General features: G+C 45.6%; 1 long non-coding RNA gene across 1 annotated transcript in view; it reads left to right on the top strand.

Annotated features, from left to right (window-relative positions):
* The first annotated feature begins 10826 nt into the window (after positions 1 to 10826).
* The window catches only part of LOC135284258 (uncharacterized), a 29549-nt gene continuing 12460 nt past the window's right edge, over positions 10827 to 27915 (top strand). Inside the window, exon 1 of the long non-coding RNA XR_010349690.1 lies at positions 10827 to 10913. This is a non-coding gene — a long non-coding RNA (uncharacterized LOC135284258). The remainder of the gene's footprint in view (positions 10914 to 27915) is intronic.

Raw genomic sequence — 27915 nt, 5'->3', positions numbered from 1 at the left:
TTTTACAAACCAATTTATTTTCATGTCATTCCCTGTAGCTTCTTGTTAGAAAATCAGCTTTGTGGTTGAGGAGGAAATTAACAGGGAACATTTTTCTTAATGACACAGAGACACAGAGAACATTTTTCTTAATGGCTGAGGCAGAGTTAAGGCAGACTTTTCCCCCCTTCTATCTCAAGCTGAAAAAGCTGGGTGAATTTTGTGTGCACTTCTCTGCTTGAATTTTAAGGAGGTTAGGGCAGGAAGGCTGTCTGGAAGAGATGAGTTTTAATGGAGATGGAAGAGTCTGTGTTTAAGTGACCACTGTTCTCCTCTGGCAGGGCCCCTTTCAGCCCCAAAATAGCTCCAAGCTCAGCAGCACATTGGCATCAGCAGCCTTCAAAGTCTTTTAAAATGTCCAGGAGCCAACAGAGGTTCATTGCCAGCAACTGACCTTGGGTGTTTTTGTAGGACCTGCTCGGGTTTCCAGCGCTGGTAACAAAATATTGGTGTAATCACAACCTCTCTGCTGCTTTACCAGGAGACAAGACAGAAAACAGCATTTCCAGGAGAAAGGGAGGCACAAAATGTTTAATCTGGGCAGAGTGGCATCTGTGTGGAGTTACCAGCATGACTCAGAGGAAGGGTTAATTCACACACAGCTTACAGAAATGAAATTACTTGGGTTTTCCTCCTCCAGCCTGGGTCACCCTGTGCTCCAGACCCCCAATTTCCATGGAGCAGAGTCCTGAGCACGTGGCCTGGGAGCAGGATGGAGAATGGGGCTGGTGTCAGGGCTGGAGCAGAAACCAGAGCCATCAGTCCCTGTTGTGGGATGGAAATTCTGCTTCTGGGCACATCTCGCTGCTCTAAGTGTCCATTTTGTAAATATTTTGCCCTGATGGATAGAGTTGTTGAGTATTTCTTTTTCTTCTCCACTCAAATGGCTGCTGAGGATATTCAGGTCTTGCGAAAACATTGATTGCCTCCAGTTGATTATCCCAAGTGACTTTTCAAACCCTGTGCCTCCCTGCCACTCTGACTGACATCCTGGGGTACAAACATCTGGTCTAGTGCTTAAAATGCAGAAAAGACTTTTCCCTCCTCTAGACCTGAGATTTTTTTCTATATAATCTCCTTTTTGACCTGATTCCTTTAGAACTTCCAAGATTCAGTACAGCAGAGGCCCCAGAAATATGAAAATACCTCAGTGGAGTGTGCTGCAGGGGAGACTCAGGCCTTCAGATAAAATTAATTTTTTATTTTTAGAACTGTGTGATGACCCAAATCTAATTATCAAAGCCTTGCCAATAAGAAAATCAGCAATATTGGGTTGATGCTTCTCTTTCAATTACCTGCAGCATTTTCAGAGACTTGAGAGTAAACAAGCAATTCAAGCTGCCTACTGCTCAGAGGTTTTAATTAACTCTAATGATAATTGCAGAGCATGTGTTGCCATTTTGGGCAGCAATTACACAGCTTATGTGGGGATTCTTGTGTGGGTGAAAAGCGATGTGGGGAAAAAGCCCCTGGCATCTGAACATATATTTATACACTTGTTGCTAAAATTGGATTTTATTAGAGAGAGGAATCTGCTTTCAGCTCTGAGGGCACTGAACACCCCAAGGTCCTCCTGCTGTGCTCACTCAGGCCAAACAGAGCCTGGTTTGGTCTTTGGTTTTATCCTGAAAAAGCAGAACTGAGCTCTCTGTTCAGCATTTCAAGAATCTTTCCGAATGGGGACAGAAATTTTCAATTTTCCTTGGAAATGCACGAGCCTAGAATGGATACATGTTGTTGGAAGGAGCATAAATTATTTCAAAGAGCACAAGCTAATAAAGGTTGGCCCCTGTGGGATTGAGGCTCTGAGATTCCTTCAGCTGTCCTGAAAAGCCCAGCTGGAATGGAAATGGATTTGGGAGCACAAACAGCCTCAACACATGTCTGGCTTTATTAGTTTTGGAAGTTTTCTTGGATGCTTAGTGAACAAACATCATCCCACTGACAGCCAGCCTCAAGTGACCTTAGAAGCTTTCTTTAAATGTACCTTTCTTCCTCCTTCTCCTTTGACTGCATCAGAATTAAAACAATTCAAGGCTCGTGGTGTGTTAATCTCACCCTAAAAATGGAGTTTCAGCTCCTTGGGGTTCCTGTTGTCTCTCTTGTAGGGAAGTTCTCACAAGTCTCCTGCTCAAAAGCATCCCTTCTTAAAAAGGGAACACTTCAGTTTTATTTCAAGAACTTGGAAATGGTTCCCCATTTCTCAGGGGGAAAACTTGCTCAGAGTTCATTTTCTATCTGTGTTTTGTTTGTTTTTTTTTTTTGATAGACTTCTTTTGAGAGCTCTGTTTTTGTAACACAGACTATGAAATCATCTCTAAATGTTGTAGCCCATATTTATCAGCAATCAAAAGCATATAAAAGCAGATGAAAGCTGGATTCTTTTGCTTTTGACTAGGAGAGGTTGAAAAAGAGCTAGTGCCATGGAGACACAAAAGAACCCTCCTCACAAAGGCTGTTGTGAAGGCAAGAACACGGACATTTTCAAAACTAAGCTAATGGTCTTATTTCAAAAGTCAAAGCAATGTAGCCAAAACATTTTTTGGAGTTTTTTTTCTGATGTTAGAAAGCATATCAAGATGGGCAAAATTTTTGACAAGCGAATTTCAGGAAATGCTTTACTCCAAAGGATCAAATGGGATAGTTGCATTAATTATTCATAAATCCTGAGTGGCACTTATTGCTTGGAAAGGATCAAAACAAACAAACAAAAAAGAGATAATATTTAAAAATTTGTTAGAGGTTCTGTATTTGGTAGAAATATTTCATTAATCTGTAGAGATCATGAGGTGATTTAATAAATCTCTTCACATCCAAGCTGGTCTTAGACAGAATAAAACTGAGAGGAGAATTTTTTAATTTAATTATTATCTCCCTTTTCAGTTTCGCCTTATTCCTTCAGCCTTAGGACACTTGCACAGGTGGCTTCTGTTTGAACTATGAGTGTCACTTGATCTGATACCCTTTGGGGCCATCCTGATGAGGTTTTACAATAATTTGGGTGTGAGATGAAGGAGAATCAAATAGAGCAAACTCTGAACCAATTACTACACTACCCTAGTTCTCATTTTATTGTAATTTCAAGTTCAAAGGGAGATAAGGACCCTTTTGGACATAGATTGCAGTTGCAGTCATTATAAATACATTTCTGGGTGACTATTTCATGCTGAGGCTTGAAAGGTTGCTGAGTCCTATTCTGCATCAACTTCAATCAGGCACCACTTGTCCAATGAAAGGCCTGGAAATGATTTTGAGAGCATTTTCCCCACGTGGTGCCTGCAGGGTATGTCCATGTGGGCATTGTCCACTCAAGAGAAAAGCCCCACACTCAAAGCTGTGCTTTGTCATCTCCACTTAGGAATTCTCCAACAATGCTGATTTTTCTAGAATTTTGGGAGACAGCTCTTCCCTCTTACCACGACATAAAATCATATCTAACCATGAAGAAAAAGGCCAAACTGGAAAGATAAAATTAGCTTTTTAGTGTCCTGCAGGTGGTGCTGACAAAGAGTGCTTTGAGCAGTGTGCTTTGAAGGAGCACAGCAAGGTGAGTGTATCCCAAGGTTATAATAAATGTGGGAACTTTGTAATTAGTCCTGGCCATTGTATGGTAATCAGAAGTGCAGTCTTGCAAGCGACTGTGCCACTGCTGTGCTGTAGCTGGTTTTTTTTCTCTCTGCAGCTCTGCCAGTTTTCCTGACCATTAATTAAAGCTTCAATGCTCCAATGACCCTCCACTCCAGTCTCAGAATTTTCAGTATTTTCTTCTCCCTCTTTCCTTCTTTGTTCATCTCTCAGAGTTTACTCATTTTCAGGACTGTAAAATTTTCACCTTAGGGTAGTTCAGACTCCAGCAAGTCCCCAGAGCTTGTGTGTCCCCACAGTGTGGTTTTTCAGGAAAAGTCCCTGTTCATGTGTCCTGATGACCTTTAGAGGTAAAATGTTTTCACTGCAGACTTTTTTCACTGTAAAATAACTGGGTGAAGCTTGTCAGCTTCAAAAAACATGAATTGTTTTTGTCATGCTGAGCCTGGGAAATGATGGTGGATGTTGGAGGTGTGTTCTGGATCATGTTGCAGTGGGAAGGTTTTGACTTTGGGGGCTTTTTTTACATCAAACCTGAAACAAAGAATCTGTTTTTCCTGTTTTTTTTAGGGTGGTGGTCTTACAGACAGTGTGTCAAAACAACAGAATTAAGTTTATCAGAAAAAAAAATTTAAAATAGTTAAAATCATTAATTAACATTAATACCTAATAATATGTATTACTAATTGATTTATTAATAATGATAAATACAATAATTGAAAAGAATAATTATTTCTACAAATTAAAATAATTATTTTAAAAAATAAAAATAATTTTATTTCCAATCTTAAAGCAATTGATTTCATTATACCTTTTTCCTTTGTTTGTCTCAGGCTTTATCTCCATCCCCAGATCTGCCTCCATGGCCCCAGGCAGGGTGCAATATATCTATACCTCGAACATTTTCTGTTGTTTGGTATTTTTTCTTGGTGGAATAAGTCCTCTTTGGGTTAGGAGAATATGTGTTTGCCCGGGAAAACTGGATGCATAGCAGCACAATAAATTTCCCAGAACAAGGTCCTGTGTTTGTAACTTTTAGAAAAATAGATTGTGAAAGAAATGAAGGGAAACAGATGGGATGGGAGTCGATTAGGGCGCCTTTATTGCCAGCTGTGGGTGAGCAGAGGAGGAGGATGCTGTCAGAGCTCTCCACAAACCCATGAATTAGGATGTCTGGGTTTAACTTGTCACTTCTCGTGCTAATGGTGAAGCATGGGCACACTCAGAGCTGGAGGTGACAGTGGCACCCGGGCCAGTTTAGCTGAGGAGGACGTGGGAAGAGCAGCTTGGGCTGTTGGCACTGGGGCTGTTCTGCCCCACATCTGTCTGTCTGTCCCTGCTCACAGCTCTGCCCTACAGCCCTTCCCACCCTGTCCTTGCCCTGGGTCCTTGAGGCTGTTAATTGGTGCTTCTGTCAGAGCTGGCAGCATGGTTAACCTGAGGCTTCTTTTATCAGCCTGTGCTGGAGTTTGTCTGAACTGTTTGTGGTGCACAATGGACTCCCCAGAGCAGGATATTGACTGCAGCAACAATAAGCAGCTTCTGAGAAATCTCACATCACTGCTCTGGGAGGGGAAGCTGTGTCATGCTAATTGCTCTGACTCAAGGGCAAAGCAAACTTTAATTTATAAATTCATTATTGCGCCGTAGCGATGGCCTTTTTGCCTTCTCACGGGTAATTGTACTGCTGGAAACTCCTCTGATCAGGACCAAAATTATTTATTAGCAACGAGTCAAAACCAGTGAAGCATTAACTCTGTACATATTAATAAGTGGAATAATTCATTCAAGATCCAAAATACCAATTTATTGGTACAGTGTCCTAATGGAGGCAGCTGTGGGTCCAGAGAGAAACAGATTGGATGCACATCTGGAAATAGGGAATATTGCCCTTTGGCAGAAGTTTCCTGGCCTGTTGTAGAGAGAGACCCATTCCCATTTAGAGAATCATATGTTTCAGGGCTTTGAAGTTCATCCCTCTTTGCTGGCTCTCTCTTGGACCACTGAAAGGTTCCTGCCATGGAATGTGTGGAGTCCTCAATAACTTGATGAGTGTGCTGGAACAATTCAGGGTTGTCATGGGCAAGTGGTTACACTGCCCCTGGTGCCCAGCCAAGTTCTTAGGAATTTTAAATAGGATGCAATTGAGCTGCCTGGGCTATACCAATACACAAATAACAGCAGCAAAGAGCTTCTGCTTCAGGAAGAAAAATACCAAATTTTTTTGAGGGCTAGGAGGATCTAGGAAACAATTTCCTTCTGAAAAAATTCTGACATGAGTTTGGAAAGAATTGCACTTTCCAATGAAATGTACTTTAATGTCTTTTTTACTAGCATTTATTTTATCATTATATTGTGTGAAAGTCACATTTAGAGGCCCTAATGAGAATTTAAGATCCCATTAGTCAAGCTGATCTAATGACAATGAGACATTTGATACTGATGAGACAGTGGAAAGAAAGCATTTCTTATTAAATACCTCATTTATATTTTCCAAATGGTCAAAAAACCTTGTGTAAACATTCCCCTGGGTCTCCTTTGTGGAAAATAATTATGGGTTAAGTGCTGGGTGTTATTATCTGTCCATTCCTTTCTGTGAGCACAGGCTGGCATCACAGCTGCTGTTGGACATGGAGCAAAGCACCTGGGACTTTTGTTGGACTTGTGGGCAGGATTTACATGAAAATCTTTAATACTACAAGCAAAAAACCCAAAAAACCAGGGTATTTATTCTGATTAACAGTTTAGATGTCATAGAGTGTGGATTCTTTGGGTTTTTTCTGCCAAGGTTGGGATTAAATGCACGAGATGGATTTTCTTGTTTGGACTCAGATGTTTATTAGTTCTTACCTATGTCACAGTCTCACAAATCCTGAGTTCTATTGCATTTCACTCTAACATGATAAAAAATGGAGTTGTATATTTCTCTCTACAGGGCTTTTTAAGGATAAACTGTCCAATTAAGAAATGACACTTCAATTCTTTTTACTTTTAACTCAATAACTAAGTACTCCTTCCCCTAATGCAGGTTTTTTCATTTAATTACACAATGCTACTTAAACTCATGAAGAAGAAGGTGAAGAAGAAGGACCAGCCTCTGCCCTAAAGCCTCTATCTTGCTTTATATATATCACTATGTTCTAAACCCTTAAACTCTGAGTTTTCCACCCTGTGATATCACACACTTATATTCAAACTGCACACCCACAGTCCCAGTTCCGTCATTCCATTTTGGAAGTTTCTCCATGGCCTCAGGTGCAATGCAGTGTTCTCTTGGGGGTCAGTGCCTGTCAGCTCAGAAAGTCTGAAATTCTCAGCATCCAGGGTTCCTAGAGATAGTCACGTTTTTTGGAAAAGGGAGGTTTTAAAGTTTTTGGGAAACTCCTAACGGGGAATGCAAGGGTGTGCTGAGGCACCAAGTTGAATCAAGGCCCTTCAGTGAGGGGAGGAGAGCACACATTATATGGGGAAAGTGCCAGAATCAGAGGCTGAGTTCTGCTTTTCTTGTCCCAGCAATAAGCAACTGTAATGACACTGAATAAAAACAATTGCAGAGGAAAGACACAGCTGTCCCAAAAGTCTGGAGGACATGAACCCCAAGGTGTGGATCAAATCTAATCTCAATATGTAGAAAAGTGAGGATTAGCTTAAACGTTCCTCTCTTGGAGGAGTTTAGAACCATTCAGGATCTTTGGAAATTCACATCCAGAAATAAGTGCACTCCAGGAGTCAGAGTTTAAGCATATTTGGCTTAGAAAACACATTGCAGATGATGCAACTCCCTTTAATAGTGATGGTAATGTCTTGCAGTGGCCTGTGGTCCCTTTCAAAATAAAATCAGGGCCAGCCTGAATCTTGGCTCATCCTGTTCTCACTGTGAACTGTGAACTGCTCTTTGCCCTTTAAATTAGACTTGGTCTGCAAGAAATTATCTGGGGAAATGCTGGCAAGTGCTCACTTTTTCATAGCCATTAATAAATCTGTGTTCCAAACAAACAGAAGCAAATTTCCTTTCCTTCTCTAATGAATCCCTAGAGGGAGTTGTGGATTCTGCATATAAATGGGCTTTGCTCAGATTTTCTGTTTTTTGGTGTAGTGTTTGTCCCTCTCCATGCTCAGCTCAGCAGGGTAAAGTCTTTACCTGGTCCCTGAGCTTCTGGATCATCTCTCTGTGTGAAATTACGAGCACAAGATACTCCAAAGCTGAGCAAACAGCCCAGTTAAAACTAGCTGGCAAGTGTGGAAACTCAGGGCACAGGGAATATTTTTCTGTCTCTTCTGGGTGTCCTGACCCCCAGGGGAGCTCTGACTTTGACCCTCATTCATGGAGAAAGTTTCCTAGACTTCAAGATAGACTGGAACCCACAAAAGTGTGAAATAGATTATAGAGAGCAGTGTAGTTGTATCACTTGGTGAGAAATTTAGGGTTTGGGATTTTTAGTATGTTGTGGATGGAAGCAAGATGGAGGGCACAGGGTGTTGTCCTGGGTTTCTTTTTCATGCTTCTTCTTCCTTCTTCTTCTTCATGGGTTTGGGTGGCATTTTGTAATTGGGCAGAAAAGTCCTCATTGCAGCTCTTTGGGATCAGTTATTGGGTTAAAAGGGAAAATAATCCAGGTGTCAGTTCTTAATTGGAGAGTTTAGTCTCAAAAGACCTTGGAACAAGAGATAGTTACCCATTTTGTGCCTTGCTGATGAAAGGCTGCAGAACTCATGGTTGTGAGTCTGTTTTACTGCTAAGAAACAATAAACACCTGAGTCTGAACATGAGCTCCTGTCTCGAGTGCCTTCAATCCAGACCCAGAGAAACAGATAGGCAAGTGTCTGAGCAGGGTCCTGATCCAGCCCTGCTGGATCCCAGCTGAAAAATCTTCCGGTTGGATTTCCCTGTGGGCAGGGGTTTGTCTCCTGCCCCCCTTGGCACTGGGAGGTGACACCTCAGCCCTGCTGCCAGACCCTTCCCAGCCCTGCCTGTGCAGGAGGACATCTGGCAGCTCTGGATCTGGATCTGTTTCTGCCACCAACTCCGTTGTCTGTCTCCAGCTTACTTATTGTCCTTTGTAATTATCTTTTCTCTAGTTCCTTTGGTTATCTCTTGGACTATGTTAAATGAGAAATATGAAGGTGACTTGGCATAATTATTCTCTGGTGAGTCAACAGGGCTCTTCAACATGACCTGAGTGATTACAAATATTAAGTTCAATTAGGAACATGGATAACTGTTCTGTGGAGAAATAGATTTTTACATTTTCTGAGCTCTGATGGATTTCCTCCCTTGCAGAGCTCAGTGTGTTTAGTTTTTCTGTATTTGTGCACCTCCTTGGAGGAAAAAATGCTCATAAATACTGGGAAGTATTTATAAGTACTACATCCACAGTACTGTAATAAAAGGGTGTGTTTTGACTTTTTCAATCACTAGCCTGTGAATTGCAACAGGATCTTCAAGGAGAGGGAGAAATAGACCAACCTCTAGGGAAGTGAAAGGGAAAAAACCAAAAATAACAAGGAATAGAGAAACTTGCAGACCCCCAAAAAAGCAAAGGCATTAATAATAGAAGGCTCTGGAGGGGATGTAAGCAGCTGGTTCATGAGTGCAGGAGGCTGAAATTTGCTCCAAAGCAGGTCAGGTCCAGCAAATCAAGAGGAGATGGTCCCATGGGCTTTGGCTCAGGAGATTTTGGGGAAGACACAAAACACGAAGAAGAGGATCAGAATAGATTTTTAGGTGTTGATGTAGTGTTATACTGTTCATGAGCCACCTAGATTTTGGGAATAGCCTGGGATCTGAGCTGTATAATGTGTGGAGTTACTGGGGGTCACCAGGGAAAGCCCCACTGCAGGGAGGTGAGGACAGAAGGGGACTCCAGCTGTGTTCCTGTGGTGGCAGACTGCAGTGCTTTGCTTGATAGTTTATTTAATGTGGCATTTAATAACAAATCTCTTCACGCAGCCTCAGAACACAGAGCTTCTCAGGCCCTGAAAATCTCCAAGCTACTTAGGCCCTGTTTTGGTTTTATTTGCCCCAGCCCTAAAAGCCTGCTGCCTGCTATGTATTGCTGGCTCCTTAAGTGCTTGGTATCCATGGGCAAAAAGCAAAGAATAGACTGAAAAATCTGCTCTGTACTTTATTTGCAGTGTATACCAAGAAATGGGCTGTGAAAGTGATTATGTACTTCAGATGGTGCAGCCTGCTATCGATGCAAAGGATGAGCTGTCAACATCCAATATTGCAAAAAGTATAAACCTCACATACCATGAGCCTTTATATGTAAATGAGAAATAAAGGTCAGGAATGGGAAGTGCACAGGGTCATGTTCTGATAATTTTGCGCAAAGCAGATGCTTCTGGGAGTAAGGAAAGCAAGACAGAGCTGTAAGGTGGAGCTGATTTTCCTGCCGGGTGTTTTTTACCAAGGAAAATACTCTTTTCTCTGCCAGGCTTCCCCTGCTGAGAATATGGCTCCAGTTACTTGGTTAAACACTCTCCTGCATGGCTGGCTCGTGCTACATGTGCAGGAAGGGGAGACAGAGTGCTGAGAGCTGTGATGGGTCAGGTCAAGGTGCAGACCATAACATTTACCAAATAAACTGCTAAAATGAACAGAATGTGTGAAGGAGGGTCCCAAGCTGGGCTTTGGGAGGTGAACCAACAGGCAGCAGGTCATCTGGGCAGGGAAAATGCCAAGCTCTTCAATGCTCTGCTAGAAATACGTTATTGGGGCAGGGATTTGCAAAAATAAGCCTGGGCTCCAAAGCAAACGAGCTGAGGCTGGGCTGTGCCTGTGGGGAGAGGAAGGTGCAGGAATCTGCCAAAGCCCTCCCTGCTTTCCTTGGGAGGGGTGGGGGTGCTGGTGGTGTTGTTGGAAGGAAGGGGTGGAATCCTGGGCAGGAAAGGGAAGGAGGAGAGGGTCTGTGGGTGTGGAGCAGCTGCTGTGGACAGGCTGTGCTCCGTCATGTGGGCCCGCTGCAGCTCCGAGGGGGATGAGCATGGAAAGGTGGTGCTGGTCTGAGGCCAGCCCTCTGTGCCATGGTTCTGAAGATGAAAGCTGTCCCCAGGGCTGGTGAGGAATGGGCACAAGCTCTGAGCTTTGATGCTGGGGAGAACTCAGTAGCAGCACGTCTGTGGTCAGGGCTCTGCTGTCGGCCTTGACTGAGAGCAGTGCTGCAGGGAGCTGCTGCAGAGCTGGAGCAGCCTCATTAAATCCGAGCCAAGGACTGGAGCCAGAGAGACACCTGATGAGTCACTCCAAGATAAAGGAAGAGTGTGGCAAGAAGTAGAAAGCAGCAAAGGTAGAAGCAACAGGCAGGTAGAAAATTGAAGCAAAATGCCCAAGAAATGTTCCTTGTCAGGCTCTATCCCTGTGAGGGAGCATCACTGGGCTTCCTCACTGAAACTGCTGCAGTGAAAATGAAATTCCCTCTCCATCAGTTCCTCTTGTAATTAAACAATTGGAAAGAACCCAGGTGAAATTCCCAACCCACATTGCTACATTCGGCCCGCTCCCCTCCTGCACTGGTAACATGTCAGGAGGGCTTTGGGACTTGGCTGTGACTTGTCTCTGATTCACCAGACCTTGGCCAGAAGAGGCTGAGGCTGAGCCCAAACCACTAGCACTCCACTGGAGATTAGTTTGGAAGGCTGTGCTTAATCAGAGCTTGGGCACAGGTGGTTCTATTTTAGCCAGTCTCCAGAATAATTATCTTTTATTGGTTGTCTTTGGTCTCAAGGCCCTGTACCTAAATTGTTGTGCAGGAATGCAAATATGGTTTGCCTTGGCTGGAGCTCCCCTCTCCACCTGGAATGTTCTGGGTTTATGCACCCCACTCTGTTTTCCTTTTCATTTCCTGCCTTACCCTGCAGCCCATGCTGCTGTGGCCATTTCAACCTGGAGGGGCTCCTAAATCTGCTGTGCCCATGTCCTGCTGCTGGGCCAGTGGTGTCCCACAGTGGGGGAACCTCTGGGTCTGCCCACGCTCCTCCAGCACTATTATTTTTCTTTTTCTTGGGCCAGGTCTCATAAGCCCTCAAAAGAAATGTAATACACCCAAGGACAGCTTAGGTATTACTTTGGGGGCAGAAAATAAGCAGGATGGCTTCTGCTGCAGTGTTAGAAACAAAAAAGGTTTAATAAAAGGCAAAATAACAAACAGAAAAATTCGAGCCAGGTACAGGGGTCTGCTCCTGGTAAAAACACTTCACAAAAGCCTTTTAGCTCTTTTGTTCTTTTCTACCTGATGGGCCAGGCACGACCTTTTGGCTTCTATCCAATTAGATGACCTCGAGTTTTTTGTGAAGTCCCTGAGGTCCTATAAGGTGGCTTTTGACCTAATAGTTGAGAGAAACTTCTGGGCTTCTTTCCTTTTTTGGGGGACAAAGGCTAGCTTTGCCACTCTTGTCATTAGGGGACACACTCCTACACAGCACCATCTCCCTCTGCACTTTGGCCAGTGGCTGAGCAATTTCCATGGATTAGCCCCGTAACTCCACATAAAATAAAATATTCACGTTCACATAAAATATCTACAAAACTCCAGTCTGAGGTGGGGAGCTCTGGCTCTGTCCTGGTTTTGAATGTGGTGCAGCAAAGGGACAAGGCTTTTATGCCCTGGGGAAAACCCATCATTAATTTCAGATGTGATTCGTTTCCCAGCGGGATGAATAATCACAGAGCTGAGAAGATACCTGGGATCTGGTCCAATGTCACATTTTATCTTTGCACTCTATCTCCTTGTTTTCTGGGAATGCTCCCTCTGGGAGCTATTTTGAGACAGAAGAGGCTGTGGCTGCCAGCCTGGGGCTGTGCAGGGCTGAGGGGCTGGTGGGCACAGGCTGCTGCTTCCCTGGCACCTCCAGGGTTTGTTAGAGAGGAGGTTTAATTTGAGCTTGCGGGGAGCTAATTCTGTCCTGTCTGGAGTTTTGATTATGTCATGAGTTATGGCATTGTTCATCCCCACTCTTCAAAGTGCCACCAAACTGTTTTTCAGCCTTTTTTATTTTTCATCTGGCTAGTCATAAACGATTTTGTTATGTTTTTTTTTTTTTTTTACACCACTTCCCAGGCTGGTTTGATTCTTTGGATCCTGGTGATATTACATCAGGGCACAGAATAGAAACTGTGTTCAGAGTAACCAAAATAAAAGTGACAGAGGCTGTTAATCAAGAGATGTCAACTGGGGTCAGGAAGAGTTTCCAGCCATTTTTCATGAGCCAGAGATGAGGTTTGAATGGTGCTGCTAAACAAGATGAAATGTGCCTGTGGCCTCCTCCACCATTCCTGTGTGAAAATGTTGAAAAGCTGGGGCTTTTTTGCCTTAACTTTGTGAAGTGTGGCAGCCAAAGTCACCAACCAGAAAGTGCCAGACTCGTTTTACCTGACGCCCAAAAGCCCACGGCAGCCTGGACTTTCAGCATCTGAAACTCCTGCTTGGTGTCTGGAAGGACACCAAGGAAAGGAGAGAGAAGCACTTTGAGATGATATATCACCCTAAGGTCTGACTTATTGGCACTGAGTTCCTTGAGGTGAGTCCCAGTGGCTGTGATCCAAAGCTCAGTGCCGTAGCCTGGATCTCAGAGCTGGGCAGGGTGAATGCAGAGCTGCTCACACACAGGCAGAAAGCAGAACTGAGGTTGTCTCAGGCTGAAAGGGGGAGCTGGGTGTGTGTTCTGTCCCCGTCTGTCAGAGCTGGGACAGTTCTCTGCTGTTCCCTGGGCAGTGTTCTTTGTCTCTCCCACAGCCAATCCTCCCTCCAGCAGATCTCTGCTGTCCATGGCCAGGGAGTGTCCCTGCAGGGCTGATCAAATTCCAGCATCCCATGGGGAGATGCTCCGCCCAGGGGAGGAGCCAAGCATTCCTACCTGGATACAATCTGAGCCTGGAACAGCACAGCAGCCTTTGCCCCCTGCATTCCCAGAGGAGCAGCTTTCTCCTGCCCTGCCTTCCCAGAGGAGCAGCTTTCTCCTGCCCTGCATTCCCAGAGGGAGAGCAGGCCCATCTCCAGCAGCCCTGGAGCTGCAGAGGAAAACTCCCCCCTTGTGCAGGATCCCTGCTCCAGCAGAAGCACAGCTGGCACTGCAGGAGGGCTGAGCCCCCATGGGATGGGACTGTGCCACCACCCTGACACACAGGGGGTCAGCTCCTAGTCTGATTCTGCCAGTAGTTTTTTATTTGTACTATTTTTAAAAATTTTCCTCATAAAGAACTGTTATTCCTACTCTCATATCCTTGACTGAGAGTCCCTTAATTTCAAAATTATAATAATTCAGAAGGAGGGGGTTTACATTTTCCATTTCAGGGGAGGCTCCTGCCTTCCTTAGCAGACACCTGTCTGTTCAAACCAAGACAGATGTATTAGCCAAAAAAGTGAGTTTTAACTCATCTAGAATGGGAGTTTCAGCCTCGGAGTTTTGTCCCTTTAGACAGAAATTCAAGAGGAAAAATATTGGAAGAAATGAAAAAGAATGTATGGATTTTTAAAATGTTAGATATCATCTCATGTTGTGCACATCCGCCTAATTAAAGGAAAATGCAGATGCTCTGTAGGCTCTTTGGCACAGTGGATTTTGAAAGTGGGCAGTTCTGTCTGCTTGAAGTGGTGCCTTGGTGGCAAAACTCCACCAGCATCTGTGCAGTTCTGTGGGTCTGTGCTGTGTGTGGGAGGTGGGCCTGGCTGGAAAATGTGGAGAATTAAGTGCTTTCCTTGGTGATGTTACAGAGAAATGTCAAAGGAATAACACTGCTAGGGAACACTTTGGTGTTTACAGGGAGGTGAGGGGAAAAAATTCCAGTGGGAAAAAAATTAAAATGCAATTTCCTGACTCAGCTACAGAGATCATGAGAGACCACTATTCATTATATATATATATATATATATATACGAAAGAGGAGACTGTGATGCAGGAAGGTCCACCAAAGGATGACCAGCCAAAATGGCTTTGGGAAAACCCCAAAAGCAATGGAACTTCCCAGGCCTAAAGCAGTGCTTTGTGCTGCAGACTGGATGTGGGTCACATGCCCTAAAATGCCATGTTGATGCCTTGTGAAGGCTGACCTAGAACAGAGGCTGGGCAGAGCTAAAGAATAAAGCAGGGATTTATGAAAAGGCCTCCATGGATCCATCTTGGGCAGCACAAGAGCCCAGCCAGGGCTGCACCCAAGATGAACCAAAATGGTCCCAAAATGCACGAGCGTCCACGGGGTCTCTCCCTGGGCTCAGCTCTGCTCCATGTGCACATTGCAGTTCATTGTCCAATTCCAGCTTTAACCCCTGCAGTCCCATCCTGCTTGTTTTTCTGTCTTCAGCCCACGTTGTTTGTGCTCTTGGGCTGAGATTTGGATCATTTGTCCTTGGTCCCCAGCTGGAGCAGGAATTGTTTTGTCTCCCTGCTCTGTGCAGAGAGCTCACCATCCCCTGATGTGAAGCCCAGACCCACACACTGAAGCAGCACAGAATCTGAAAAATAAAAAGCTGAACCTGAGGCATCAATGTTCCCTGCTGGCCTTTGTGGCCATTGGGCTGGGCCAGGGCAGCTCACTGGATGTCTCTTTGTTTCTCCAGGGCTCCCAAAGCGTTGCACATCTTTGAGTAGAGCACGTTCAGACCTCTCTCCCCTCCTCCAGTGTTTCCCTTGGCACCTCTGCTACTGATCCCAGCCGTGTCTTGTTTGACTGAATTGTTCCCTCTCTGCTTCCCTCAGCTCTCCTCTCTCAGCCAAGTCGTAAATCTGGGTTTGTAGCTGGTGTTGTTCCCAGGGAAGCAAGCAGGGAAAGTGCAGACAGGAGGTTATGACTTCCCTGAGGGATGTGACCGAGTGGAAGAATTGGCCGATCAGGTGGAATAGATCCAAAGTGGTAGTCTGAAAAATGGGACTAATGACCCAATTTGGAAGGAAACCACCCCTAAGGACTGTCTTCAGGGGAAAGTTTTTAATCTCTGCATTCCTCCCCTCTGAGATCTCCTGCTGGTTTGGGGGTTTGAGTCATGTCAGTTGTTTAATCATTTGTATTGTTTGTTTCATTTGATTTTCATCAGATATTTTTCCTTTACCAAGTTGTTCATGAGACTGAATTACAGAAAGTGATTTCCCAGGGGCTGTCCCCACCTGAGCTCTAAGTGGCCTCACACACAGGTCAGAGAGCGCTCAGAAATCCCACAGAGCCAGCACAGAAGACTTTTGACAAGCAATACCATGAATTTCTGGTGGCCCTGTGGGTTTGTTTGGGGTCAGGGATGCTGTTTGGCTCCGCTGTGCTGTTGGAGAGGAGCAGCCTGAAGGATTAGTGGGGGAATGTGACTATTTCCACCCTGCCCCAGGGTTATCCTGCCCCACTCTCTGTGCTTTAACAAAGGCTGGCTGAGGGAGCTTTGGGAGGAATTAAAGCAGTTCAATCACAGCAAGAGGCTGTTTGCATGCTTTATAACAAACATTGAAAAAACCTTCCAGCGTGGCATGTTGGAAGATAATAATTGCACACTGCATTTGGCTTATTGACATGTGTGAATATGTCATATTCAATAGTGGAGGATCTCTAGGCTGGGGAAGAATCTTCCTACAACCACAGAATGGTTTGGGTTGGAAGGGACCTCAAAGAACATCTTGTTCCAATCTCCCCTCCATGTGCAGGGCACTTCCCACTAGACCAGGCTGCTCAAAACCCCATCCAGCCTGGCCTTCAACACTTGTAGGGGTGGGATCTTGGTCAGCCATGACAAGGGAGAATGGGAGAGCCTCACCTCTTGCCCTGCCACAAAGGCCTTTGTCATTGCAAGTGGCAGTGCTGCCCTTCCCCACCTGGGCACAGCCTGCCTTCCTTTCTCCTCCTCTCAAATTAGGAATTCTCTGAGGGCAGCCGCTGTCCCCATCCCAGTCTAGCTGAGCAGCTCCTGAACACAGTGATGCCTCAGCACTCTTATTGTTACAAAATGGCCACAATAAATGCTTTTATGCACGTTAGGGATTCCTTCCCTCTGCTTGGCACAAAGTGCAGATCAGTGGAGCTGGGATTGTGTGTTGAGCATGCAGTAAAGCCATGATTAGCACAGTTTGGCTGTGTAGCCCTGTGCAGTATCTACCACCACAGGAATAAAATAGCTGGAGGAAGAGAATGGTTAGATGTGCTAAATGAATCCTTCAAAACCCTTGGGCGTGATGCTATTTAGTAAAAGGATCTTTTGACACTCCTTGCAGCTGTAGAAACATTTGTGTGCTGTTTAGGGGCTGTTCTGTCAGCAGCAGAGCACTCAGAGTCTATGAAATAAAACCTGGCAGCACCTTTAGAGATGGTTTGGTGCTCAGGATCCCAGGGAAGAGCCACTGCAAACACTGAGTTGTGTCCCAAAGGCGCAGAGAGAGGAGCCACAGACCTCTTTCCTGGGGAACAGGCCTGGGGTCTCCACTCTCTGCCTCTGGTGGGCATAAGCTAAAGAATTCTATCCTGCAGCCTGGAGAGGAATTTAAGAGATTGTATGGACCACAGACATAAATAATGCTCTCCTTTGGCTCCACTTGCACTGGGTGATGCCTTTATCCCTTTTCCTTCAAATAAATGTAGATGATGAGTCCTTGTCCTCAAGCAGAGCTCTGGTGTGGCTGCAGGGGTTCCTTGCTTTGCCCCTCCTGAGCAGGTGACAGGATCTTACCTGTAATAACCCTGCAAGCCCTGCTTCCTCAAAACTCTTCAGCCTCAGGAGGGTTGGAGATGGGAATTTTTGTGTCAGCAGCTGTGAGGTTGAAGGAGTCTCTGGATGCATGCAAAGAGCAATCAATGCAAATTCAGAAATCCAAGCTGGCAAACTGCTCAGTAGTCACAGATCAAACTCGTTGCTGGAGGGTTGTTTATTAGCTATGGCATTTTGATAATGATTATCATCCTACATTAAAGCCTTGGCTTAATCCCAGTTTTCCTCCCCTCAAATTAGGAACAGTTGCATTAAGGGCTGATCCAGTGGGAAATAACAGGAAGGGGGTGATGTTAAACAAAGCTGAGTACTTGGTACCCTGCACTGGGAATGAGCACCAAACCTCACCCGCAGCCACTGCAAGACACCAGCAGCTCACCTTACCCTGATTTCAAGGAGGAAAAAGCTTTTCTGATACAAACAAGTGGTTTCCAAAGTGTTGACCCCAAGTGGTTTTGGACATTGTGGAAAGCAGGCTGCAGAGCTGCCTGGTGCTTGATCTGTGACAGCTTCTGGGGGTGGTTCTCTGGCCAGAACTCTTTGGATATTCATTGCCCTTCATGTTTACATAAGAGTTTCCCACTCCTGTAGCCACAACCAGTACTATGGGTGAGGTTGGAACTAACCCAGAGTGCAAGTTTGCCCCATATTTGGTAAATTTCTTGACTTCTGATACGTTTGCAAAGCCACGGAAGCAATTACTTTGGCCAGAAATTTATATGATGAGTGTCTCCCAATTGCAGTGAATTATCCATGAGCAGTTTAAAGTTTGATGACATACATATATAATTTAAAGTAGTTCTGACACTTGCGTATAATTTAAAGACATTCACAAAATAACTTCTGGTTTGTAAATTGGAACGACCAGTGCAGGAGCACATATGGAAAAGCTGAGCTTGGATCCCTGCTGATTAGTGCTGGCACTGCAGGCACAGCCTGCTCTTTGTGCAGTTTGGAGTGTCACCAGTTCAAACTTTTTACAGCAGAAAGAGTTTTCTAGAGCAGCTTTGAAGTGAATGTCAAAAGACCATTAGTTGATATGCAAATAATGAAATTATCTCTCATAGAAAGGACTTTCCCTTCCCACTGAGCAATTGAAACTTGTTTTGCTACTTAAAACAATCTCATCTCCAAGCCCTGCTTGTGTTACTTGGCAAGTTCTGCCCAAATCTGATAACCTTGGCAGTGTGTGGCTTTGAGATTCTCTGTTTTGAAAGATGAAATTTGCAGAGCTGCTGTTGAAATCCCAGCTGAAGGAAGGAACAGTCTCATCACTGCATTGCCCACTGAAACATCTCAATGAGAGCAGGAAAACAGCTGGCAGATTGAGATGAAGCCTGGTTACTTCAGCCCATCCTCCTGGCCTGCAAAGTAGCTTCCCAGAGCTGGAGGGATTTGGGGATTTTGAATGGGGTTAGTGGGAACTGGGAACATGATCTTTGGACGTGCCTGGGGAACACTTTCATGGCAACTGTGGCCCATCTGGCAGGGCCACACGTGTGATGGTGGTGGCCACAAAAGCTGCAGTGAGTTACAGCTGGAGCTGTAGGACCAGACCAGAGTCTGTTTTTTCATCAGCCCCAGCCAAGAATGGCTTTTACTGCTCTTTCTGCAGCACTGGGTCCTTTGGGAGCCCGTAGCAGAGGAAAGCAGGACTGTGCCATGCTGTGGGTGTCTCTGAGCAGTCATTTCTGGAATTGCCTGTGGCTCTCTTGTCCTTCCCAGCCACAGGCTGTCAGCAGTGTCTGCTCTGCTGAGAGCTCAGGGGAGATTCTCCCCACCTAATCCAGCACTGGAAAGCCAGATAGGCCCTCAGTGGGGCAGCTGGGACACCTGAGCCTGTGAAGAGAGGCTGGTCCTCCTTTTCCTGCATCTCTAACCCAGGGTGGGTGACTCACACTGGGGGAGACTGCACTCCAGTTTAAGGTGGCTGAAAAATTACTAGAAATAATGTGGGCTAACAAAACTGGGAGCCACCAGCCAGCACTGAGACCACTGTCCCTGTTCCTGCTGTCCCCAGTAAACACTCTTAGGGTGACCAAGCAACGTGTGCTGATGAACATGTACTGGCTCATTTCATCTCAATTTCTTTGCAGACCAGGCAAAAGTTTAATCCCCCAGGTTTGATTTTGGACTCAGCAGTGGTTCTGTTGAAGCAGACTTGGGCACTGGCCTGTGGTTTTCTCTCCTATTTGATTCCTCATGAGGGTTCTGCAGCTCCATAATGAAAACCAGCTCTAGAGTCCCCTGTTCCCTGGTTGTTCATGGTGCTGGAGAACCTTCTCTTGGGGGAGTGTGGGGAGACTTCCCTACAATTCCCTACGATTCATACAAGTCCAAAACCTGGTATCAGTCCAAAGCCTTGTGGAAAAAACTATTGGTAAAGAAATTCTTCAGGCAGCATCTGCTTATGCTACTCTTGCCTGCTGTATCCCACTGCTCCAAGTCAGCATTAGTGGAAATTCCAGCTCTGTTGTGTCTGCCTGCCACTGCTGCATGGCTATTTATCTCCACACAGCTGCTGCTGAGCTTTAAGAACTTTGTTTAGTCCCCCAGTCTCTGATGATGTCAAGGATTTTTGTGCAGTTCATAAAATTGCCCATTCATATAGATGTGTCTGAATAGTTTCCATGGGAACACCTGCTCCACGCAGGGAAATGTGATTTGCCTTTATGAATAAATATGGAATCTTGCTACTTTGGAGAGCCTGGGCTAGAAAAGGAATGGCTGCTGCCTAAGAAATAGTGCATGAGAGGCCAGCACAAGCCCTGGGTCAGCACAGCCAGCAGCAGGACAAAGCTTGGGGGAGAAAAGTCTCAGAAATTAGCTCAAGCTGATTCTCAGGTGTAGCTTGGAGCAGGATTCCTGGTGCTATGAGAAGATTTGGGCTTTTCATTTACTTGGTAAGAGTCACCAAGGTGTCACAGGTCTTACTGTCCCTGCAGTGCTACCTGGGGTGGGTCTCTGTGAGCAGCTTGTCTGCCACGGGGAGAGCACCAAGGTCTGAGCTGAAGGGTTTTCAGTTATGTGGCATTTCATAAAACCAGCCTGTGACTCGAGGGAGCTGTGCTTTTGCAGCAACTCTGGAGACTGAGGGGGAAAAGGGCTGGATGTCCTTTTAGCAGGGAGAGAGGCAAGTGAGGAGGTTCCCCTGGAGCTGGAGCCCATGCTGGCAATGAAGTAACTTTTAAATTCCTTTGCTTAAGCTTTATGTTGGAGAGAATAAAACAAAGAAGTGACTACTTCAGGAAGGTCTCATTTTTTCTTTAGAGAATAAAGAAGCCCTATCATCAACCCTCCTGTAGGAGGGCACAGGAGCACTTAAATTCAAATATCTTCATCCACATGCCAACCAGGCAGGCTGTTCAACTGGTCCCCTTTGCAGCCAGCTGCATCTGTGACCTGGGAGAGGTACAAGTATTTGTCACAATGACAAGCTGAAAGCTTAATTTTGTCAATTCATTTCTGTTTGCAAGTGTTCAGCCATAACCTGAATGAATCACAAAGCAGCCAATAAAGGATGGGATTAACCTTGAGGTTTTGTTTGTTTGTTTGTTTGTTTGGATTTTTTCCTTGGTTTTGTTATTCTGCATATTAGTACATCCCAGAAACTTCTCTCAGTTCAGACTGGCAGTTCAGAGTTGTGCCTGTGGAGATCTCTGCAGCAGAAGTTCAATATGCAGCATAGCTGTGATCTTTAGAGTCTCCTTGGGATTAGTGGAATTAGAAACCTGGAAATATGAAATAAAAGGCAGCTGTAAATGTACAGGACCAACTCCATTTCTGCTGCACCCCTTCATGGCAGGGCTGCAGCAGCCTCTGAGAGTTGGTTGTGGGGAAGGGACCCTTATTTTCTGGTCACTTTTGAGGGCATTGTCTTCTTTATATTTTTCTTGCCCTCTATCTCATGTTTTCTCCATTTTAGTCTTGCTCTTTTTCTCTCTCATCTCAGTGTCATGCTTGTGCTGTAGCTCTGTCTCAGCCTCTCTGTTTGTCCTGCTGTTTGTCATGTTGATTCCACGGTGCTTGGCCCCTTCTGAGAGAAGTCAGCTAATCCTACTCCCAGTCCTCAACCAGAGCCTATGAGGAGTGATATTTTTCAGAATTTACTAATTCCAGAGAGTATTAAACTTGGAGATGAGGACTGAAAACAGAGCAGAGGAGTACAGCACATGACAGAGCACATTTGTTGGATGTGTTGCACACAGCATCCACGTTAAAGCTGGATTAATGATTGCATGCTGCCTGCTGCTTTTAATGAAGCCTGCATTTCCAAAGGGGATGCTCATTTGAGCAGGAGGGATGTGCAGAGGAGCACACCGTGGTAGGTCTAAGCAGCAGAGGCCAGCAGAGGGATCCCTGGACTGCTGCTTTCCTCCTTTCCTGCTTTGCTGAGAAATTCCAGGTATGCCAGAAGTAAAAATACAAAGTGATGGGACAGCAGCTGGCGTCTGCTGGTGCATCCGGGCTGCGGGCAGCAGTGTGTGTCTGATCTCCTGTCTGCCCTCAGCCCCATCCTTCTGTGCTCGGGGAGCTTGTGCCAGATGGATTTACCAGGAGCAGGGAAAGGCTCCTGAGGGCAGGGTCTGTATCCCTGGTGCTGGAGCTGGTGTGGTGCCCACACGCCACGGATGCCGTGCGAGCACGGAGAGTGAGGATCGATTCACAAAAATGGGGTTTTGTTTTCCACAGAAGAATTACAGTAACATGAGTCCTTCCGAGTGCCTGCAGAGCCCTCTCATGTGCTCGTGGGCTGGGCACCAAGTTCCTGCTCTGGAGCTGTGGAAGGGCTGGAATTAGCTGCTGAAGGCACGGACTGTTCCCTCAGCTCTGTCTGCATCACAGTTTCACAAAGGTCAGCGCTGTGGTGCCAGCCCTGTTCCCTTTCTCTCACTGCAATCAGCACTGATGGCTCGGGGTGAGGCGGCTCCCCGGAGCCACCAGCTCTCTTCCTGGAAGGTTGAGTCACTGGTGTTCTTTGAAGCTGGATCCTGCTGCTTTCCTGTGAATTATCTTCCAGATGAGAACTTCCTCATGCTCCTTTCCCTTCCGTGCTTACAGAATGACCACGCTGTGCCCTGGTGGGGTGGCACTGGTGACATATGGCCTGTGTACCGTGTGGTGGCTCTCCTGTTGGGTGTGCTGCACTTTTACACTCACAAGGGCAAAGGTTTTGCTTTGGGCTGAGGAGCAGCTCAACGCCCCTCTCTGGTGTTTATCGCAAGGTGTGAGGATGTCCCCACGTGCTCCTCGTGGCCACGTGTCCCCCACACCACCTCCCATCTCTGCTTTCCTTGCCTGAAGAGCTGGTTCTCAGCCCAGAGACGCTGAATTCTTAATCCCACCATGCTAATTTTCACCATTTTCTCCCTCTGCCTTTTTTTTTGCTGTGGCTCCTCCTGACATCCCTTGTCCCCACGAGGAGAGGTCTGGGCAGCAGCTGAAGCCACTTCAGCCTTTTGTTTGTACTCTTTGTCTTTGACATGTTAACAACTCTGAATATTTTACACCACTTCCCACCCTTTCTAAGACATCCATCTCAGATGGAATTTTATAAAATGGCTCCACAAATCAGGATCTCTAGCAACCAAATGATGTTTTCCTTTTGCGGCGGCGTGACCTCGTCAGGAATGGGCTGCAAACCCCCAAAATTTCTCTTGAAAAGCCATCATCAACCAGGCTGTCTCACCCTGACATCCTGAAGACCACAGGCTGCTTAACATTTGATGCATTTTGGCACCCTGACTGGTTTGTGGCCATTTTTTGGTGTGTTATTTAAGATGTGTTTTGGCAATGTGACTATTTTGTGGCTGGTTTTCTGTGTGTTTTTTGAACTTGGGTATGAAAATGTCTGTGATCTATTACCAGCCAAGGCCAAAGACAGACCAATAGCATGATTTATTTTCTCCTAGAACTAGAAAACAGCTTCTGTCTCTGTACAGGCTTATCTCCCATCCATATCTTAAATTTTTCCATCTAATAACAATTAAATAGATCTTTGAGAGCATCTTTTATCTTAAAACTTGTAGGGTTTAAGCCCTGGAGAATAGGTTAATACTTAAAGTAAAAGCTGCACAGCTCTAAAACAACCAGGTCTGTCTTATTCAGAAGAGGGGATTTTTAATGGTAGAGAACATTTCCAGGTTTATCTGTGATAGAAGCACATTCACTTGCAGAGAACTGAAGTAGTTTTAAATTCATTTATATGAGGTAAAAAGATAATCTGGGCTATCACTATATGAGAAGGCATTTAAAGTCTTGTAGGGCCAACTAAAGTGTGTGTATGTACAGCCAATAAATGATTTCACATGGGTTTTTGCAACAGCTTTGGAATAGCCAAAGTTTTGCTGTTCCATTTTTCTTCTGTATCTCAGAGGCTCTGAGTCACTTTATCAATGGCTGTTGCAGCAATCTGCTCTTGGCAGGGTAAAAAAAAAATAATGTCCCAGTGGAATTTTGTGGCTGTTTTTGACCCTGAGGCCAAATCTTTACCAAATCTTCAAAGGCAAATGCCTTTGTGCTTGCTGAACAAGGAAGGCAAAGGTGGTGGGCAGGGATGCAGCTCTGTGAAGGATGATTTACAGTGGGCAGGATGTGCCCTGACACCATATTTTGGGGGAGTTTGGCTTATTTTGCCCTGCCCTGCTGGTGAAGTGCTTTCTTGACTATAGGAATGTTTCTGTTGAGCAATGCAATCCCAGCAGAGCTGCTGCTGGGATGAATAATTCATAGGAAGTCAGCCGTGGAAAAAACTTGCAACATTCAATCAGATTTTTTATTTTTTTCCTTTTAAAATTCAGGCTATTGCTGACCTAATGTACCTCAAGGATGAGTTTAGCTGATCTGGACAGGCAGGGATGAATTTAACATTAGAAGTGGCGGGGAATGATGTGATCATGAAATATTGAACCCTTTTGCCACTCGATGCTCTTCCCCTCCCATCCTGTGCTGGCTGTTCCTGCTGCCATCTGGCATCTGGATGAACATGTGGCTTGGTACCTGGAGTGTTGGAGCAGAACTCAGGGATTTGGGATGAAAACACAACAAAGCTTTGCTGTGGGAACACAGGCAGAGACCTCTGTACGTGGTTATTCCCAGGTGCTCTGGCTCTGGACACGTCCTCAGTGTTGTTGGGAACTGCTGCAGCTTCATTTGGGGAAATATTTCTGCTGGTTTCATTGTTCTTTTTGCTGTCACTCCAGTTTTCTGTGTTTGGATTTGTTTTCTTCCTCTGGTAGACTGGAATATGCAAAGCAGGGCCTGATTTCAGAGTGGGAGGAGGGCCCTGAGGAATGAGCATCAAGTCAGAGACAGCCAAGAAACCTGAGGTGTAGGATGACAAAGCCCATCCTGAGACAGCAAGGCAGCCTCACTTTTCCTGATCATTTTCAGGGTTTCCTTTCTGTGTGATTAACAGCTTCAGTACCACAGTAATATTTTCTTCAACTCCTCAATTCCTTCTGAATGAAACATTCCCCCTTTGTAAGACACAAAAGGAGACAGTATGTATGACTCAAGCAGCTGCTGGACCTTTTCATGCTCCATAAGACCATGGAAGCACCAGCAAGTGCCAGCAGAAAGCTCAGCAATACCTGGAGCAACATCACACTGCCTTCTTTGTGGTGGGGTGTTGTCCTGGCAGCTTTGAAAATGAACATGCAATTTTGAATCAATTAGAGGAAGTAGAATTGCTATTTTTTTTATTTTTTTGGTACAATTGGAGCAAGGGTTGAGATGCAATCCCCTGCAGCTGGAGGTGTGATGTTTGCTGAGCATGCTGGTAATTTTTGATCTCAGATGTCAGTGCTGTTACTGACTGAGTGCATTGGTTCTCTACATGACTTTCAGCCAGTATTGACCCTGCTGCTGTGTGTCCTTCCCTTGTGATTAGCTGGAGGTGCAGTGTGATTCCTGCCTGCTGCAGATGTCTGCTCTGCCACATCCTCCTGTGATCCCCCAGGAGTCAGTGCTGGATGTGGGAATGGCCTCATTGCCACATCCCCTCCAGGAGAAGTGATTTGTGTGTGTCCTGCAGGTCACACACATCCCCCTCAGAGCTTTACAGGCAGTCAGAACTTTCTCAGGCTGGCACTGGTGCTTTTGCAGCCCCAGCTGCTGTACCCAGAGCTTCCCGCTATCCTTGTGCTTCCCATTGTCCTGAGATGGTGCTCAGCACCTCAGCAATTCTGCTCAATTCATTAGGTAATCCTAAATGTGAGATGAAGTTCACAGGAGAATGAGCTCAGACTTTAGATACCAAGATTAAAGCGTGAAGAACTTGATGCTTTTGCTGTAAACCTGGAAACAAGCAATTATAAGAACAATCAGTCCTAGATAATTGGGGGTTTTAGTGGTTTTGCTCCATCCTCTTCAATTCAAGGCCTTCTGAGTTGTGCTGTGGGCTGGAGAGGTTTTCTCATGCTGCTTACCCTTGGCATAGAGCCTGGGAGCTGAGGCATTTTATTCTTCAGTGCTGTGTCTGGAGTTGAGAATGGAGTTCACATCTCCTGCCTGTAATTGTCTTTTAAATTGCTTCTGCCCTGATTTGACTGAGATGGCTTAATAGATATTCCTGAGCCTTTGATAGAGTAACAGTTGTTTTTTGCACCATACAGCAGGAAAGAAGAAGAGGTTAATTATAAATGCTTTCTGTGAAGCTTGGGAAATGCAGGGCATTAATTACCTGAGCTCTGTGGAGACAGCCTGGGTCACCTCCTGGTTCATTATCAACACAGTTAATAAGGTGCCTTATCTGGATATGTCTGTGTGCAAACACAGCCATCCCAGAGCCTGTGCTGGGATATTGGGTGCTGCTAACTCCCTAATCCAGCAAGGATTGCCATAAAATCTGAGCTGGGGTGTGCTGAAGGGTTTGGCTGGGTGTTGGGGCTGTGTCAGGCAGAGATGGCCTGGGAATCCTGGTTATCCCAAAGAGCTGAGAGAATCCCGTGGGTGAGGGGAGCAGGGATAGCAGGAGGGATGGTGAGCAGCAGGAACAGGGTGTTCATCCCTGCTGAGTTGGGGACAGGGCTGCCTGAGCTGTGTGTGCCACCCGTGCTCCTGCCTGGAAGTGTGATCCCACATGGGGTTATTTTTACAGAGGGAACAGTGCACAAAGGGTCACAGGACACTATACCCAGCCTTGCTAAGCCAATTGTGGTCTAATGATCACAGTCATTGGCCTCCTCCCAAAATCATGGTGATCATCACACAGGAACCCCTCACCCCAGGCTAACCTCAGCAGACCTCTCTTCCAAGGACAAGCGAAGTTCAAGTGCCAGCTGAAGCCTCAGGTCTTGGTATCCACTGCACCGTGAGGGAGTTTCCCAAGGCCTGCTCTGGCATCTGGGTGCTGTGGAGGACCAGGGGCTGGTCCAGAGGTACACAGAATTCACAGATTTAACAGAATCACTGGGTTGGAAGAGACCTTCAAGATCATCAAATCCAACCCAGCCCCAACAGCTCAACTAAACCCTGGCACCCAGTGCCACATCCAGGCTTTGTTGAACACACCCAGGGATGGCGACTCCACCACCTCCCCAGGCAAACATTCCAGAACTTTATCACTAATAAAAACTTAGTAAAAACTTTTTCCAGGTTCTGAGTGCTCTGGCTTAGGCAGGCCCTGCCTGCAGAGCAGACTGTCAGGAGCTCAGCAGGGTGAGGAATGGGGGAGTCCCAGGCTGTCCTGGGCAGGGACCCTGCTCAGGGTCATGAGGAGTTACAGCCCCAGCTCGTGCTGTGGCTCCTCTGAGGTGGTCATGGTGAGAGTGAGAGTGGTGTGACAGCTCAGGGTGAACTCTTGAGCCACCTCACCTGTTTCATGAAATTGTTTGAGAATCCTTTTCTGGTTAGAAACCAGAGCTAGCAGTAGAGATAAAATTTGGCTCATATCTCTCATCCCGTCAGAGGAGGAGGAAGACAAATAGGTGTGAGAAAATGCCTTGAGCTTTCATTTACAGTGACTTTGATTGTTCCATTGAGCTGACATCCCACTCTGTGCATTTCTACTCTTGCACACATTCAGAATATCTCCTCCACAGTGTGCAGCTGAGCACTTCTGCTCTGTGGAAGAGCCCCAGTCTGTCCACAGTTTAAGATGAGACTTCATATTTTATTCAGGTGTTACAAGCCAGGCTAGTTTGTGTGCTTTGAGGTTTTATTTCAATAAGGGATATTAAAAGTTAATTTCAGCAGCATTCAGGGAGTGGTAGTTGATGTCTTTTGGAGCCAGACATCTGCAGAGTACTTTTTAAAAAAGCTTTTGGTACCAGAACCCTGTGAATTGAACAAATCCCTGTATGATCTGCCCTAGAAATCTATTTTGTTTTGTACCTTCTTGTCTTTGTTATATATCTACACACAGTTCAGTGCAATTCTTTAGATAGATGAGATCTAGCTAAGCTTCTACTGCAGTTTTCCTAAAACAGCTGTGAGCAGCTCCTGTGCTCTTCTGGTCAGTCATAAACTTTCCAGCTGAAATCCATCTTTGGTCACATCATTAAAGTCCCTTTTAGTGGGTTACAACCTCCAGCTCAGCTGGAGGCAATTATTATCTGATATGTACCCTGAGTAGGACATAATTATACTTGTCACTAAGTGGCACTGTGTAAAT

The sequence above is a fragment of the Passer domesticus genome, chromosome 20, assembly GCF_036417665.1.
Source record: "Passer domesticus isolate bPasDom1 chromosome 20, bPasDom1.hap1, whole genome shotgun sequence".
NCBI classification, from domain to species: Eukaryota; Metazoa; Chordata; class Aves; order Passeriformes; family Passeridae; genus Passer; species Passer domesticus.
Note: the sequence above shows the minus strand (reverse complement) of the source record. Positions and strands in the feature narration are given on the sequence as shown.